Here is a 14,148-nt window from a genome sequence, read left to right on the forward strand (position 1 = left end):
TATCTAACCAATTTAAAATGTTTCGAACAATAGGAAATCACATCTTTTTTTAACGATTGGAGCAGCTTTACGAACATAAGGAACAACATTTTTAACAACTGGAATATTTTCTCCAAAATCTAATAAATCTTTCAAAAGTCCACCATTTTTAAGTTCTTTCAACTGATTATAAGAAAATTCTATTCTGGTTCCTTTATTGTTTTTCTTATGTTTTTTCGAGTTTATTGTATTGTCTATTTGTTTAAAAAATATCTTATCTTCGCCATTTTTTTAGTTGATCTATTTTAAATTGAATACTAACGGGTATTTTTCTTCTTAAAAGCGGATTTTATTTTTTCTTTCTGATTTTTGCTGAAATTTACATTCACCTCCATTTATATAGTTAAAATTTCAAGTTCTCTTCGATTCCCATTCCTAGTTTTCTCTTCAAAAACATTGCTCCAGCTGTTGGAAGCGCAAACAAATCTTTCACCTAAACTAGCATCTTTTGATAAAAAATCTATCCATTGCCTTATCTTGCAAAACTTTATCTGCGATATGTCTGGAATTTGTGTCTCTATGTTTTGCATAAAAAATATCGTGTTCCATAGCAGCTTGATCTAATTTATTTATACCAGGATCTCCTCTTTTTAGTCTTTTTTCGAGTTTTGTGCCAGGCCCCAGATACTGATAAGTTGGTACGGTGTAATTCAAAAGGTAAATTGTTGATAAAATCATTCAAAAAGTTCCACTACCCTCAATCATAGATGAACTTATTGCCGGCAAAACTCGTTTTAAATATTTAATTCCATCAGGTTTTTCAATCATTTCGTCAAGTTTGTTCGAAATAAAATCTTTAATCGCTTTCTTTTCGTTCAAAAAAATTGTTGTTTCCAGCCTTTTCTTGAGCATAAATATAATTAATAATTCCATCGAGTTTTGTCAAATCGTCGATATATCTGTATTCAATCTTATTATCACTGTATTTTCTTACACCTGATCCTTCGATTCGTTTTTCCCAAATTGGTTTAATCAAATTGAGATATTTTTTTACCTTTACTTGACTTTGGTTTCTTAGTTGATGGATCATTATTTTTGTTAAATTGAATCAGATTTCCATAAAATTTCTGTATACTTTTTCAAGTCTTCTTCAGAAATATAAACCGTCTTTTGGAACATCAGTGCCTGTTAATAATCTCCATAAACCTTGAGTTCCTTCATATGTTTTTTCATTAATAATGATATCATTATGCTCAAAATTCAACGGGCAAATTTCCAATCATAAAACTTTTCTTTTTTCTGTCCCAATACAAACCAAATTTATCATCCTTTGCTCTAGGAAGAAATTTTTTTAAACCAATTTCACCAATTATTATATCCGTTGTTCCAGGACTTATTGGTTCAACTATGGTAGAGTCTTCAATGATTCGAGGTCTAAATGGTTGTTGAAGATGGTAATTTTGGCAATTCAAACTCAGATTCTGGAATCGAAATATCAGCAAATTGTCGTACAACTGGAACCAAATTCATTAAATTTTGATTATCGCTTAAAACATTTTCAATTTTGCCCCTCAAAACATTTTTTTTATTGCAGAAGTTACAGGGTTGATTAATTTTTTGAATAAATTCTTGTTCTTTTTCATCAATTCGAATCTGTTCTTTAAATTCTTTGATTAATTTCTTTTCTATTTGATCAAGTTTTTTCGCTTCTTCAGAAGTTACGTTTCGCCATTTATTTAGGAAAATTTTGAAACGTGGAACGTAAAAAACGTGAAACACGAACGTGAAAACACGAACGTGAAACGTAAAAACACGAACGTGAAACACGAACGTGAAACGTAAACACGAACGTAAAACATGAACGTGAAACGTAAACACGAACGTGAAACATGAACGTGAAACATGAACGTGAACGTGGAACGTGAACGTGGAACGTAAAAAACGAGAACACGAAACGTAAACGTGAACGTAAAAACATGAAAACAACTAGATTATCACACGTTTATATTGGAAAATTTATTCAAATATTTACCATTTTTAGGCTTCAAAGTTAGATTAATAGTTTTAAAAATCCATAGTCTTCTTTCCAAATTTTATCACACAATTCATTAAAGTGGTTAAAACTCATATCAGATCCCACATAATTGTTGTAAATCTTTCTCGAATAGTGATCGTCTTGCTTAAAAATACACAACATATTCAGGTTATTTCTTATAACTGTTTATCAACCTTTGAAAAGCATTGGGAAAGATAGATACAAGATATGTTTTTGTGACGAGACATTACGAAATATTCCTTAATAACGTCCTGATTTTCCAAAAATACAATCATCAAAAACGATTAACGAATTGGGTTTACATTCGCTTAACGGAACTATGTCCTCAGAAGCATTATAAAAATGTGATATTTTTTTGTTTAAGTTTTTCTCAATATTTTCAAATCTTTCTTGTAATTTTTTTATAGGCGTCTTGTTCTAAAGATTTACTAAAAAACATACAAATTGGAATAAGGAATCAACCTATTGTAGATAAAATTCAATAATGAAGTTGTTTTTCCACATCCCCCACTTGAACCAACAATTAACAATCTGATTTGGTTTGATCTTTCTTATTTTCTTCAAACGTTTGAAGTTTTATCTGATCTTTTTGCTTTAAAAATTTCTCCATTTAAATAGAAGATTTTCATCTTGAAGCAACGCTTGCGAAAATGAAGCTGTTCAAGTTGACTTCAGAAAGCTCTAAATTAGTTTTAAACTTGGAACATCCTATACACTTAGAGGAAGAATCAAATTATTTTATCGGTTTTTAAGCGGTTTTATTCTGACAATTTTGTAATAAATATTAGTGAAAGTTCTCCTTATTGTATAGGATTTAGTGAGAAGAACATAACAAAATATTATGGTTTAAACAAAGGATATTATACTTTCGATCAAATAAAAAATTCCCTTAAAAATTATCTGAAAACATTTCAAACAATCAGATAAATCTTTAAACTTTGACGAAAACAAGTTTGAAATGCAAAAAAATTATCTCTCTAATAAAATTCAAAATAAAATCACCAGTAAGAATAATGTTTTCAGCAATTATTGTAGATTTATTAGGGTTTGTTCAAGAACACTATTGAGCCAAATCAGGTATATTTAGGAAATAAAACGCCAAAATTTAGACCGTTCGATGTAATTGAAGTACATTGTAATCTCGTTGAACCTAGTTTTTGAAAATCATACCGAACATCTTCACAAAGAATCTGAAATTTTGTACACTTTTTTTCCCAAATGTTGCTTATGGATCAAAAATCAGTGAAAAACCAAAATGAAATCGATTATATTCCAATTAGAAAAAATATTAAAAGAATTCAAAAAATCGTTCTGACTATTCAAGACTCTGAAGGAAATCTATTAAATAATGAGAGTAAAAACAACAATATATTTAAGATTGTCGAAAGAATGATGAATCAAGGGGGGGAACGAATCGTTCTTACCTTCAAATTTTCAAGAAAACAACTTTTGAATGTATAAATTACAAGAGTCTATCCCATAGACCCCTTAACAATCTTCATACCTGACCCTGTTTTTATCAATGAATCTGGACTTTATACTGAAATAAAATTACTAGTTAAATTTTATTTCTATCTAAATGGAGTCAGTTTGTAGACCTACTCAATAATCAACTAAAATTCAATAACAAACATATCTTTACGATTGTTGACGAAAACAATGTGATCTGGTTTAAGGCTAAAGACGTAGCAAAAATTCTAGAATATGAAAATACTATGCAAACGATCAGAATAAACGTTGACGAAGATGATAAAAACTTCTATTTTAATCTAAATATAAGGGGGGGCTATAAATAGCTTACCTTCAAACTTCCAAAATAACACTGTTTTCGTTAATGAATCTGGACTTTATTCTTTAATTTTGAGATCGCAATAAACCAGAAGCGAAATTGTTTTTAAAAAAATTGGGTTACGAAAGAAGTATTACCTTCCATTAGAAAATATGGTGAGTACAAACTCAAAAACGAAAATAAGCAGTTAAAAGATGAAATAAAACAGTTACAAATTTCAGGTCAAATGAAATCAATTGAAAATAGAGAATCAAGAATTGCGAATGGAATTAATGAAGAGAGATATGGTATGTAAAGATTTTGATAAGAAAAAAACACCATGTTTTTTGTGTTAATTAAGAAGAATCACATGTGGGAATATCCTTATTTACGTTATCAGAGCTCAGAAACGAGAAATACCAAACCGATTAAAACATCTAAAAATAAATATCCTGAATTAGAGATTTTGTTCATTGATGACGAACCAAATTCTATCAATCTGTATAACCAAATGAAAGAATCTTTGAATATTTTATACAACGGAAATCATTTTACTACAAATATGGCAGAATCTCGACTGATTTTATAGAATATCTAAATTACACGATGAAAATGTTTCTAAATTTTACTAAAAACTCTCGATTTATTATATTTTGTTTGTAAATGTTTAGCATAACTAGGTAACCATTGTAAAATCTTTTTTTCATATTCACAAGGCATTTTCGTTTTTATAACTTTCGCTGAAAATTTTTTTTTAGCACAATCTTTGCAAAAAAGCATCTTTTCTATCTTTACTATACTGCCAGTTATTAAATTCAGAAATATTTTTAATTTCTTTACAAAAGTAAACACTTTTTCTCTTCTAAAGTTAATTTGTTCATTTTATCGTATAATTCCTTACAATAACAGTCTTTTCTATTCTCTTCTTGACACTTTGTACATTTCTTTTGAGACTCCATTTATAAAGAACAAATTATTACACGATGAAAATGTTAAACTCTTGAATTATGAATATTTTGTTTGTAAATGTTTTTGATAATTATTTTAACCATTTTATAGTTCTTCCACATTCACATTGAGTATCTTCATAATATAATCTATGGTGATTCTTCTTTACACAATCTTTACAATAGGAGTCTTTCTTATCTCTACTATAGTGATCACTATTAAACTCTGAAATTTTTTTTAGTTTCTTTACATTTAAGACATTCTTTATCTTCCAAAGTTAATTTTTCTATTTTATCATACAGCTCTTTATGATACTTCCTATAACAATCTTTACAATTATAATTAATTCCATCTTTTCTATTCTTATCTTTATAAAATTCTTCAAAACCTTTTAATTCTTTGCACATTGAACATTTCTTTTGAGACTCCATTTATATAGAAAAAATTATAGCTTTGACTTTCTCAATTCATATTCATAAAACTTTCCGTTATTTCTTCATTATTTAAATCTTTTTATACTATAAGTTACAGGATCTGTGTTATTAATTTGATAAATCACAAAGATTTCTCTTGACCAATTGTTCTTATATTTGTTCGAAAATGTTTGTTTTTTACTAACAATTCTTACATGATCATTGACTTTAAATTTAGTTTTCGTGTGAATTTTCAGGTGGAACATACTTGAAAACCGACTCTAATAACTCCTTTTCTGCATCCTTATCTACGTCTTTCGGTTTCATTTTGATTGTGCTGTGAACTGTATCGTTATAATTGTTTACGATTTTTTGAAGAATATCGATCCATTTAAAGTTTTTATTAATCTCAAAAATTACTTTCATTCTCTCATTTTGAGTTCTGTTATATCTCTCTACAATACTTGATTTCTCCTCGTTTTCAGTATGATAAATCTTAATGTTGTATTTCCTCAAAAACATCGTTAAATTCTTTATTTTTAAACTCTAAACCCTTATCTGTTAATGAAGTAGGTTAGGAGGTTTGTGATTGATCCTTATGGCATCTTTTACTATATCTTCGAAAGCTTTTGAAATATCCTTGCCGTTTTTTCTTTTGATAGCTCTTGACCAAGCATATTTTGAGAAAGTATCAATAACATTTAACATATACTTGAATCCATCATTTTGATCCGAATAGTTAGACATTATAACTAAATCTGCTGGCCCATAAATCGTCAATTCCTAATGTTATCAATTTTTCTCTTTTTAAACTTTTTTCGTACTGGTGCATGAATTTCTCTAGCTTCAATCTCGATTTCTTCCTTATTCTTAGATTCTTTCTTTACTTGTTTTTCATAAGGATTCTTTATAAATTTACTCTTATTTGTCTTACATTTTGAACATTTTGCTGCAATTCTATACAATCCGTTTTGAGTTTGAACAATCTTAGAATCTATATTTTTCGTTTTCTTTTTACACTTGTGACAGTGAATTAAATCATCTTCCATTTACATATCAAAGTTTTCCAAGTTTGTTTAACTCTTCTAAAATATCTGTTTTATATCCATACGGTACTGTATCGATCTTATTTTCTAGGACAATTCTCTTATCATCTTTAGGGTTCAGTGCCAGCTTGTTTATGGTAACAGTGTACAACTCATGTTTATAACTTTTGATGACTGTCATCTCCCTAAATTCTTCTTTATCTTCGAACAAACATCTCTTCAAGTTTTCGATATTTATTGTTTTATTTACAACGCTTCTCTTAATCCCTTTTACACCTAACTGGGTTTTTATCTAGATATTTGTACGAGTACATCTTAGACCTTAAACCACAAAAATTCTTCTAAAACTTCGCTATTTAACTCATCTTTGAATTTCCCTATTACCTTCTTATTTTTAGTAGTGAAACATTCATGATCTTTTGGATAATCACTTGTATCAAAGTCATCTATATTTTCTTTAATAATTTTAAAAGGATCTCGTTTCAATTCTAGAAAATAACTGTCTGTATCCATGTAACACAGATTCAAATCTGGATCAAACTTCTTTAATTTGTTGTAATAAAACTCGTACATTAGCAATTTTGAGAGGTCGAGAACTGAAAATCCTATGTAAATCGGTTTGTTAAATTTAACCTTTTGTTTGTACATGTGACTCGCTATACAGTTGTCGTCAAAGATGTTAAAGCATTTGAAATTTGTTTTCTTAGCTTGTTTCATTGAAAATTCTTCATTTCCAAGCTTAATATCACATCTGTTTTTCTCACATTTTCCATAGATTTTTCCAAACACTGAGTTGTTTCATCAGCTTATAAAAGTCCTTTTCAAAGTCGCTTGTAGCTTTGGTTGTCATGTTTGTGTTAAAATCAATGTATTCTTTCATAAAAGGCTTCTGATCGAATGCATATAACTCTATTCACATGTTTCAAAATCATACCTTTGTTCCAAATAGAACTTCAAATTTCTCGAATGAACAACGTATTCAGTTTTATCCAGTAGAGTTGTGCAAAGTTTGTTTTTAAAATGTTCTGGAGCAAGAGGTAAATCCTTGTGATGTTCGTGTAAATTTGTTGGATATCCAAGATCGACTTCGAGAATATAGCCATAATCTTCGTCGCCAGTGAGTTCTAAAATTGTTTCTTGCCACTCTTCTTTTGTATACGTTTTAGGATCCATCACTTGATATCACTAAACGGCAGTTTTTTTTGCATAAGACCATACCCATAAAGGTTGTTTGCATCGAAGATAGAGTAAATAGTTTTCGGGCTTTGTCTTATCAAAATCTTTTAAATATTTGTTATTTGCTTTCACATATCGTTTAATACACTGAGAAATGCCTCCGCGAATACCTTTTTCGATCATCAAATACATATTATAATCACTAATTAATTGTAATTCTATCTTCGTTAATTTTAACATAGCATCCCATGCGAGACTGGGAGCTGTTTAGATAGTGTGCCGGATCGAGTTTATAGCAATTTCAAACAAATATTCCTAAAATTTTAAAAGATATCAGCGAGCAATAGAACATCTTGAATGTTATAGAGATCAGAGTAATTTCCTAGATTTTTTCTTTTAATTTGTTCCAAACATTTAAGTAGTGTTGAAAATCTTTCTCAGATATGCTCTCATCTGTCAAAAGTGAATAGAAAATCTTGAATTCTCAATTCTTCTGTGTAATCAAGTTTTTCAATACTGTCGATAAATTCATAGGGAAATATTCCTTTTCCAGATAGAATTTTTAAAAATCTCGTCGTCGTCATTTGGCTGTCTTTCTATTATCTCATTCAGTCCATCTTGTATAAAATGATTTGTATGTTTGAAGTCTTCTCTCTTTAGATTTTTAGCTAACTTTTCTATAGACGAGGCCATGAATCTGAACGTGTCTACAAACGAAAACTTGATGAATTTTCTTGGCTTATCACCTTCGAATTCATAGCCATATCCAGAATTTACAGAATAATTTATATATTTTTCATCGGTGTTTGCAATCAAATCAACATTTCCATATTGTTTAGCCAATTCTTTTATGTACAAATGAGTATCGTAATTTGACATATTGTGGCAGAAAACGGGAATATTCTGAGGAAATTTCAAATTTAGATTGCAACATGCATGAGCTGCGCCTCGAAACTTGCCGGTTAAATGACAATGATCTCTCACTTTATTATAACTCTTATCTTTCCAACTATCAGGAGTAAAACCATACTGAATTGACCCAACATCATAAGCAGACCATTCACAGATATGACAAAACGTTTGAATTTTGATACGAAATTTTCTTCTTCTTCGTCAATTTCATAGGTTTCATGTTCTTAGAATTATATTTTTTCGCTATGTATTTCGATAATTTATTGAGTTCTTCAAACAATTTTTGTCGGGACGTTTTTCAATCTTCTTCATTTTTGGCACGATAACATATCGGTTTGTACATGCGATTGGTCACATTCGACACTAAATATAGAGTAAAACCATAAGGAATGTGCCTCTGAATCTTGGTTGTAGTCGATCTTTGTGGATTGTTTCTTGCATGTCGGAATTTTTTCTAATATGCTCTCAAAGTCCATATAAATTACGTACGGATGGTTAAATTTCTTTTGATAATTAGTAAATTTAGTTGTTTGACTGGAAATGGCATAATTGGCTTACAAACTTCATGATTTTTACAAATTTCTAAGTGATCTGTTTAAATCTCCAGATTTGTAAAAAATGGCTTAAAACATCTTCTACACAAAAATTTTTCTTTCTTTATGTTTAGACAACTGCGAAGAAACAAGCTTATTTAAATCGGTTATCAAAACATAATGAGATTTATCATCTTGTTTAACATACAATAAATCAATGTTTGTTTCAGCGTCATATTTTTCAGAAATTTGTAACGGAACAATGTTAATATTTTCATCAAAACTGTAGACATTGATAGACATTGTTTGGATACTTATACTTGGAATTGTAGCTTCGTTTTTCAAATATTTGTATATCTTTCAGAGACATTGGATACTCAAAACCTGAAAATATTTCGTCATTCACAAATTTTTTCGTATTGCTTTACACGTTCACAGTCTCTTTCTGGTTTTTTTCAATAGCACATCTTATTGAGTAAATAAAGCAAAAATCATCTCTATTTTTTATATTTATTACAAGCTTTTTTTATCTTTGATATTCTTTGGTAAATCGATGTATGATCCTGCATTCATCATTTCGTGTTTGTTAAGGCTCAAAACTAGTTGTTTACAACTTTTAAATGTCCATCCGGAACCTTTATTTGGATTATTCGTTTGTTCTCGATGTGTTTAATTTATTAAATTGCTTAGTAAATAAAGTCGTTTACGTCAAAGATTTCGTCTGCTTTGATAGTAAAATACATTAGACATGTTTGCGGTTCACCATTCACTAAAGTTCGTTCGTATTCACATTCCAAAGAGAGATAGCCCTTCATATTTTTAAACATTTTTCTTGAAATTTCTCGATTAAACTTTTAATTTCTGACCGCATAATTGAAAAGATATTTGTAAATTGACATGGAACTGTCGTTTCAAGTTTGTTAAAATGTATTGCTTGAAAAGACCGTGTATTGAGGATAAAAACTTCTACATCAATGATATTTTCGGATTTTACTTTAAGAGTTTTATCAATTTCTTCGATCATTTCAGACTTGGTTTTATCGTTAGTACGATAGCCAACTTTTTCAGCTATTGAATGAAGTTTTTCATCATTAAATAGGTCGAGATTTTTCTTTTCAACTTTGAAATTTCTCTTTAATTCACGTAATTTCTCAATATTAAACATGTTTTCGTGATCGGCAATTTTATTTTCTCTAGCCCACTGTCTTAAATAATTTAGTTTCATTATTGTAAATTTGCTTGTTTTTTTCATGACTTTTAGAAATTATAATGGCGATCATAGTTTTTTTTTCTTAAAATTTCTATTTTGCAGAACGGACATGATATTTTATCGCGCTCCATTTAGATAGAAAAATTTATTTAACTAAATGGTGCTTGTAAACAACGATTGCGCCTCTCACGGCGTGATATCACTACGGATATGACGCAGGCGCGAAGCGATTATCGTGATGGTCGGTCTGTAGTAGCACACCTCGACTGTCATTGATACACACAGCGCAATCTTTCGGAACTAAAATGTCGGTAATGCAGATTTGCTTTTAAGAATAAAAATTGTGTTTCCCGAGGAGGAAAAGGACGACCGAGAAATGGTTTTGCACTTGTTTTTGGATGAGAAAAAGATTAAAGAATTAAACAAAAATGAAAAAATTACACTTGGTTGTTACTGGAAAGAAGACTATTAAAGATAAAGAAATTATAACAATTAACTTTGTAGAATAAAGTCTTAACTCTAAAACTTGCAGTCCCTCCCCACGTCATAGTACTGTTTTGATAACCATAGTTGGTGTCTTTCTTCATAGGAATCACATGGAATATTATCTACAGTAATACCTTTTGTTTCACACAAAATGTGGCTATATTCTATAAGAAAAATTCTATATGCTCTTTAATGAATTGTGTTGATAAATCTTGATACTCACAAAAATTCCTAAGAAATTTCGTCAATTAAGGTCTTGATTATCTTGAAAGGACGTATAATATGGGAAAAATGTCATAAAAAAAACGATGAAAACTCTCTGTTTGTTTATTTTTTACTTTCTTTTCAATATCTTTCGTAATTATATTAAATATGTAATCCCTTATTTTTTTAGTTTTTTGCCGATAGTAAAACACTCCATTAGACGTTTTTTCTGCAAAAGACTTTACAAGTTCTTTGAATTCTGTATCATTTAAGGAAAGTATCAACTGTTCTTTAAAATGTTTTGGTAATTCGTTGAACTCGTTAAAATTGTCTTTCTTTGTAAGTTTTTGAAATGCTAGAAACTGAAGAGAGCTTGGTGAGTTCATGTTGTTTATTTAGTAGAAAAGTTTTTTATTAAAGTACAGTATGTTTTTAGTAAAAATGTTTTAAATTGATTAAATTTTATTAAGATAAATCCTTTATTCGTAGCAGATTTGACAACATTTTACAAAAGCACAGCTTAAGAAAGTAGAAGCAAACAGCTGTAGATTTGGTTAATTTTTCATTCCACAGAGTAGATAGTAATGTACCGATCGCTTTTGGAGACGAACGACTGTAGATTCGGTTAATTTTTCATTGAGATTTGCTGTGTTATTTCTCAGCTTCCTTTATGGTACATTGAACAGTATTTTACATTGCTTTTCGGTTGGCTCCGAAAGTGCGCCAGGAACCCCATATTACTATCTACTTATATATATATATATATATATATATATATATATATATATATATATATATATATATATATATATAATATATAGTTGAGAGTAAAATCATCGCAGTCTGTGTTGACCAAAGATGGTGTTGGCATTTTAGAGATGAAAACACGTATCAATAGACGATACTAACTGTGTTTTTCTTAATTTTAAACATGAGTGGCATAAATGCTTACATTGTTTATAAGGCTGTTACAAACGAAAATATCTAGCTTGGAGTCTTTGTGTAGACCAATTGAGAATGAGGGTTCAGATATTTTCAATACCACAGGCCATCAAAAAAAAAGTAAGAGAATTGTTTGGAATCCATGGTTAAACTCTTCCAGAACCAGATATGGAGATGGACAATTGACTGCGTCGCTTGCTGCTACAGTTCTAGATGGTAAAAATCAGGAAAATCAAAACACGATATGTTGTAACATGTGGGGACTTTTTTAAAAGTATGTATTCATATCTTTAAATGAGTATATATTGAGGTTTTGTAAATGCACTAATAGTCATACTACAAATATTAATATATTATAATAAAACAAAGCAGCCTTGAAAATTTTAGTTTTTAATAATTTATACTTCGAGACTAAACCCATTGACTTTGAATGTCCAACTCCAAAGCCACGACCAGTAACAGTATAGATTACATAGAATCAAGAAATGTATTAATTAAAAGCAAATGCAATCTGCATTAGTCTCGTCAGGCAAGATACAAAGTATTTTAGCCTACAACTACCATACAGCTAACATCAAGCTAGCAACCAGCAAACGTTTTCATACAGAGCTCTAACAATACATTACCCTCTTGATAATACATGCAAGAGCAACTTAAATATGCAAAGTTGCAAAATCTATTTCAAAAACTCAGTTGTTTTATACAATGGATTATTTACCAGGATCTTAATAAGAAGACTTGTAAAGTTAATAGGCAAAACATTATACATTTAAAGACTAATAACTACAAAGGTTTTCATAGTTGTGGAGTATTTGTGATGATGCATATATAGGTTACTTTTTGCCTTGTCTCATAACTGTACATTTTTACATGCAACAAAGTTATTTACAGTCTTCCTAACATACAATACACAATTTAGAACAAACGATGCAGGCAAGGTTTCCTAGAAAAGCAAGAAGAGGTTTACAATAAGACATAGGAGAAGCACCACATATAAGTCGCACAGCTCTTTTCTGCAGCAAAAGCAGTTGTATGGCTGACGAATAATTCCCCCATAGCATAATGCCATAGACCAGATGGCTGTTCACGTTGGCAAAATACACAACCAACAAAGCTTGCTGAGAGACGACTTGAGCCAAAAAACACAGCACAAAAACACCTCTGCTTACTTTTATTTACGAGACACTTGATTTGAGTCTCCCACCCTAGCTCAGGTTCAAGGTGGATGCCCATAAACTTAACAGGACCAGGGAAAGAATTCAGAGTGCGGCTAGAAGTTAACATAACTTCAACAATGTTTGTACTCTTTAAACAGGGGCTGTTGGTACAACACCAGTCCCCAATGGTATCTGATAAGCCATCCAGCCTCAAGCTAAGGTCAACATCTTTGCTTCCAAAAACGGAAACAGCCTAGTCATCAGCAACAAGGTATGTCTCTGTGAGTCCACCCCGAATATTTGTAAGGAGGTGGTTTATATAAACGAGAAAAGGAATAGGCCACAGCACAGAGCCCTGTGGGACACCATGCTTAATCAGCCTATAATCAGACAAGATACAATTAATACATGTGCTTGATACCGTTCGTAGGACTTGATGAGAGATATACCAGGACCAAAGAAGCCATAGTAATCGAGCTTTTGAAGTAAGATACTGTGAGTAACTGTGTCAAAGGCTATTGCAAGATCATAAAGTCGGCCACCCACACTAAGGCCACTTTCTAAGTCCAGTACATCTTTGAATAAAAAAAACAATATAGCTTCTATTGTGCTATGGTTAGCTCTAAGGCCATATTGACAGCTACTGAACACTGTTGTTAGACTCAAGATATGCTACAATCTGACGATTAAGTATTATCTCAAAAATCTTGGATTCCACACTAATAATGCTTATATTCCAATAGTTACCATATTCTGAACTTGCACCTTTTTAATTAACATCTACAACTTTTACATACTTAAAGCATACAGGAAAAACATTACAGTTAATGCAGGAATTTATTACATAAGCTAATGGTTCACAAATATAATAGGTACCTTCCTTAAGAATATATAAGTTGAGGCCATCAACATCAAGTGACTTACTATTACTAAATTTATGGAACACAGAGAAAACATTTTCTACATAAACAGTTGAAAACTTAAAAGAACAGTTTGGTCTATATGCAGAATTTACAAAAGAAGAAAAACTTGTATTACTAGCTATTATGTTGTTAATTGCTTCCTTGACTTTATCTATAAAATAGTTATTAAATCCTTGATTGTTTAGGTTAGGATTTACATGAGTAACCTTAGGCTGGGAGTTTTCCCTAGAGATGCTTTTTACAACAGACCAAGATGTTTAAAAGACTACTGTTGTTGTTGCTAAGTATTATTGATAGAACATTCAGTTATGTTAGAATAACAGCTACGTTTTGCTAGCAGTTTATGCTTATACTAACGCTTTAGTGCAGAATACTTAATTTTCAGTTCAATACAT

Source organism: Homalodisca vitripennis, chromosome 6, assembly GCF_021130785.1.
Source record: "Homalodisca vitripennis isolate AUS2020 chromosome 6, UT_GWSS_2.1, whole genome shotgun sequence".
NCBI lineage: Eukaryota > Metazoa > Arthropoda > Insecta > Hemiptera > Cicadellidae > Homalodisca > Homalodisca vitripennis.